Source organism: Heteronotia binoei, chromosome 20, assembly GCF_032191835.1.
Source record: "Heteronotia binoei isolate CCM8104 ecotype False Entrance Well chromosome 20, APGP_CSIRO_Hbin_v1, whole genome shotgun sequence".
Taxonomy (NCBI): Eukaryota; Metazoa; Chordata; class Lepidosauria; order Squamata; family Gekkonidae; genus Heteronotia; species Heteronotia binoei.
In genome coordinates this window covers 26,171,912-26,176,916 of record NC_083242.1, presented here as the reverse complement: position 1 = coordinate 26,176,916, position 5,005 = coordinate 26,171,912, and the positions used below count along the sequence as shown (strand labels likewise).

Sequence of the window (5,005 nt, the reverse complement as noted above, 5' to 3'; positions counted from 1 at the left end):
CATTCAGTGGGTGACCTCAACGTAGCTGTTTTACTGCAAAGGAACTTCAAGAACAGAATGGAGAGAGAAATTGCTGAATTACAAATCGTTATGAAACTTGGAACAAACACCTCCCCAGGACTGAACAGGGATATTGGTTTTTTATCTCATTACAGATGCTAAACCCACTCTCAGAACTTCAAGAACAGAATGGAGAGGGGAATTGCTGAATTACAAGCTATTATGAAACTTGGAACAAACACCTCCCCAGGACTGAACAGAGATGTTGTTTTGTTTTTTTATCTTATTACATATGCTAAACCCACTTTCACCAAGTAGGACGATATATCCACAGTATTCCAATGTATTTCTCTTTTAGGATAGTGTATCAAAATAATGCTTTTGTACTGACATACTCAAACTAGGGATATTGGCTGTTTATCTCATTACATATATTAAACCCATCTTCTACTATATTTTAATGTATTTTTTCCTAATGGCAAACTAGAATGATTTATATATTTATGTTACATGTTCAAAGGTAAATTAGTTGGACAGGAAAAACTTCTGGGAAAGAAATGCCTTCTTTTTGACCCAGGTTTATTAGCAATAGAATAATTAACAGGCATTCTGACATCTTACTGTTTTATGGTTTCCCACGCTAACTCGACCCAGATCCAAGGTTTACTGAATTTGTTAATTTTACTATTCTGCTATTGGTTTTTAACTTGGCATTCCAAGCCCCACCAGCTATGTGTGGCTCTGCTTACTGTACCTCATTCCTCGTCTGAAGAAGTGTGCATGCACACGAAAGCTTACGTTCTGATAAAACCAAGTTGGTCTCAAAGGTGCAATCGACTCCTATTTTGTTCTTTATCTTATGCACAGGCAATGCAAAAAAACCCAACCCAGCAGTTGTAATTTTGCATTCCGGTGAAACTGTTCGCTTCAAATGCTGGGCAGTAGACAAAGCAGCACTCAGTCCCTCGAGCCATTGATGTCGAAAACGCTTGACCAATGCCACAATAAGAACATTTTGCACCATTTTCCTGGACTGAGCCACCAGTGGTAACTATATGGCCAAAGTCCTCTTTGGCAGGTCCACTAATTTACATCAAGAAAATAACCACTGCTGTAAAATCCACCTGCTTCAGCAGGGAGACCGAGGGAGAAAAAGGAGAGTGAGAAACGTGTCCTGTGCACACCGGGTGGTCTTCCCCATCAGAGGATGTAGGTGAGGAAGTTCAGAAGGACAGTTGTTGGTTTTTTCAGGAATATTTGCTCGGCTGTGTGGTCACCATGGACAGCTTCCATGTGCAATATTTGTGCGTGAGGTGTGAATGCTTGGCCTTTCCTCACCTAGGAGGTGGTGTCAAACATGGCTGGGTAAAACCCTCTGGCGAGTACATTTCAACCCCATCCTTCTTCCAAGAAGTGTGCGATGCTGGGTGGGATACTCCCTTTCCCCATTTTATCCTCACAACTCTCCTGTGAGGAAAGTGAGGCTGAGACCGGAGGTGTGTGTGACTTGGGTGTGTGACTGGCCCACGATGACCCAGGGAGTATTCATGGCAGAGTGGGGATTTTGAAACCTGGGTCTCCCACATCCTAGCCTGGGGTTGCCAACTTTTTTGACCCTGTGGTCACCCTTCAGAAATTGCACACAACTGCAACTGTGAAAAGGCCACCATGGAGCCACCCCCACCCCCACAGACACACTGAGGAAACCCAAACGCAGTGGTCAAGAAGAATACACTGGGAATGAGGAGCAAGAACACAACCAATGCTGGTCTGGCAGCTTCTGTCAAAAATATTATTCTAATCTGTGTGGCCAATCGGATCTCCAGTGGCCAATCAGAAGCTCTGCTGGTCAGGAACACCACCTGACTCCATCCACTTCCTGCAAACACTTGACAGGCCCCGGGAAAGGCGTGTCCCTTGCCTGGGCTTCCTTCACCTGTCCCACCATCTTTCTGCCTTCACCAGTCCCAACATCTTTCTGCCTTCCTACCTGCCCTCCCCTCTTTGAGACCAGAGAACCAGTTTGGTGTAGTGGTTAAGTGCGTAGACTCTTATCTGGGAGAACCAGGTTTAATTCCCCACTCCTCCACTTTCAGCTGCTGGAATGGCCTTGGGTCAGCCATAGCTCTCGCAAGAGCTGTCCTTGAAAGGGCAGTTTCTGGGAGAGCTCTCTCAGCCCCACCCACCTCACGGGGTGTCTGTTGTGGGGGAAGAAGATAAAGGAGATTGTAAGCCACTCTGGAGACTCTGATTCAGAGAAAGGCGGGGTATAAATCTTCTTTCTTTGGGGCTGTAGATACATTCAGAAGAACAGCAGCAGTGAAATGGTTAAAGAGTGATCGCAGCTATTCTGATCCCATCCTTTCCAGAGACCTCTGGACAGCTGCTGCAATTTTGTTGAGGACTTGATGTGCTTTGCTTTTATTTCTTTCCCCTTTTTTCTGAACAACAAAAAAGAAAAGTCCCCCCCCTCCCCTTTCCAAGAGCTGTGAGAAGAGGAATTTTCCCTTTTGGCCAATTCTACATACTTTTTGTCATAAGAGAAGATGTGGACTGAAGTCTTTCGCGGAGGCTAAAGCAGGGAAACCGCAGGATATATTTTGGTAGCGGATCAAGCAAACAGAGAATAATTGAAAAGGCCATGGAGAAGGGAGAAAAATTAGTTTAACACTCGCTTCAGGCAGCGATGCAGTGAAGGGCATTGAGGGCCCGATTAGAAGCGATGGCAATTTGATAGAGCAGTAATTGATGCCAAGAGAGAGATCCGAGACGCCCCATGGGCCAAAAAAGCAATTATGTAATTCCAAAGCTCTTTGGAACCCAAAGCACCCATCCACAATAGTGGGGGTGCCAGCCAGCAGTGTCTCTGTGCCATCTGCCGCAGTGGCCTTGCCTTCTTGTCTCTACTGGGGGAGGAAGTCCTGTTTTTGTTGTGCCTCTGTATCAATAACTGTGGGATCAATCATTCCATCACTCCTGACGGCAGAGGCATGGCAAATCACCTGCATTCGGAGGAGGCTGCCCATTGCGTCTCTGCATGCATTGCTGCGTTAGCCTTGCTCTTTTCAGTCAGGACAGGAGTCACACTCAGTAAATTTATTCACTCGGAAGCAGAAGAGTTGGCTGGTAATTCTTGTCCCTGCACCCCACCCCCCCATACCTCAAGTAACCCTTTAGAGGTCAAAAGTGAAGAATATCTCCAGTTTATTTGGGGGGAAAGTGCACCTCCTGAAATATCAAAATAGTGTGATAGATGGTAGGAAGCCAGCAGAGACCATCACTGTGCAGAATCCCTCTTCCAAATGCCAATTTCTCCCTTATATAACTGGAAAAGGAAAAGAGAAAGGTGCCCCGTGAAAGCACCAGTCGTTTCCGACTCTGGGGTGACGTTGCTTTCACAACGTTTTCATGGCAGACTTTTTACGAGGTGGTTTACCATTGCCTTCCCCAGTCTTTTACACTTTCCCCCCAGCAAGCTGGGTACTCATTTTACCGACCTCGGAAGGATGGAAGGCTGAGTCAACCTTGGGCTGGCTACCTGAATCCAGCTTTCGCCGGAATCGAACTCAGGTCGCGAGCAGAGTTCAGATCACAGTACTGCAGTACTGCTGCTTTACCACTCTGCGCCACGGGGCCTGGAAGCAGTTATTCCATATCCAAACACTGAAATAACTTCCCAGAGTTTACAGAAAAGTTTGTATATTGTTGCTACGCAAAAAATGCCATGTCCTAATCTCTCCCTCTCCGTAATATTAACAACAATAACAGTAATTATCGTTATTGTTGTGCTGTTAGAATCATAGAAACATACAGTTGGAAGGGACCTCCAGGGTCATCTAGCCCAACCTCCCGCACAATGCAGGAAACTCACCAATCCTTCCCCCGAAATTCACAGGAACCTCATTGCTGTCAGAGGGCCATCTAGCCTCTGTTGAAAAACCTCCAAGGAAGGAGAGCTGTTGCTGTCGTCGTTGTTCACCCTATCCCAGTTTACACCAGGCTCTGGACAGTGTACAAGGGCATAATGCCATGAAAATGACACACAAGTTATAGTAGTAGTAGTAGACCTTTATTGGCATTGATATAAGAGTACAGTATACTTTAAAACCGACAGTAACACTATGAAATATAGTAAAACCTTAGAAAAAACAGCAAAAGTTAAATGACATAAAATAGCTGAAGATTAGCATGGCCCCTGCGCAAGGATGACACGCAAATTCGTGAAGCGTTCCATATTTTTGGGATGTGAGGGCGATCTGGCTGCGGCATCTGTCACCCCATTGATCGCCAGGGTTGATTCGGCTGATCTGGCTGGCTAGGCGGGTGTCCCCTACCTCCCTCACCGCTCCATGTGCGTCCCTCCCGAAGCTGCGCACTCGGTGGAAGAGGACGACCATCCCAGATAGAAGGAGTGTACCGTTCTTCGGACACACAAGTTAAAAAAAAAAAAACTATTATATAGCTTAATAGATTAAAAACCAAAAATAGAAAAGTGAGTTTTTTTAAAAAAAATCCCAAATAGCATCCTATGAGTTTTCTGTTCCCATTCTGGATTACCAGGGCGTCCTCTTGGGGGTGGGGGATGGAGGGGGAGGAAATCTACAAAGCGTGTGGGAGGGAAGGAGAAGAAGGGGAGGAGCCTATCTTGTAGCGATTCAGGTGTTGGTCTGAAGCAGCAACAAAGCTGGAGTCCAGGGGCACCTTTAGGACCAACCAAGGTTTATTCAAGGTTTCAGCTCCCCACTCTGAGTTTTTAAAATGTGGGTGCCCCCCCACCACCAAGTGGCAGAGAACCATCTCTACATATGCTAATAGCTCAGATAGGAAAACCAGCTAAGGAATTTGGTGTTAGGAATCATAGAATCTGGGGATCCAGGTGATTCTTGGAGATTTCCCAGGATGCCTTCCGGGAGGGCTCCCAGGATGCATCAGTGACCAAGGCAGGCCAGGTCAAGAGGGTGGAAGGAGTGATGTAAAGGGGAAGGAGACACAGGTTTGATAAAAG

General features: G+C 46.1%; 1 non-coding gene across 1 annotated transcript; it reads left to right on the top strand.

Annotated features, from left to right (window-relative positions):
- The first annotated feature begins 4,138 nt into the window (after positions 1–4,138).
- LOC132588625 (U6 spliceosomal RNA) lies at positions 4,139–4,240 on the top strand. Its single transcript, XR_009556515.1, has one exon. It is a non-coding gene; the product is annotated as a U6 spliceosomal RNA (small nuclear RNA).
- Positions 4,241–5,005: the final 765 nt, after the last annotated feature.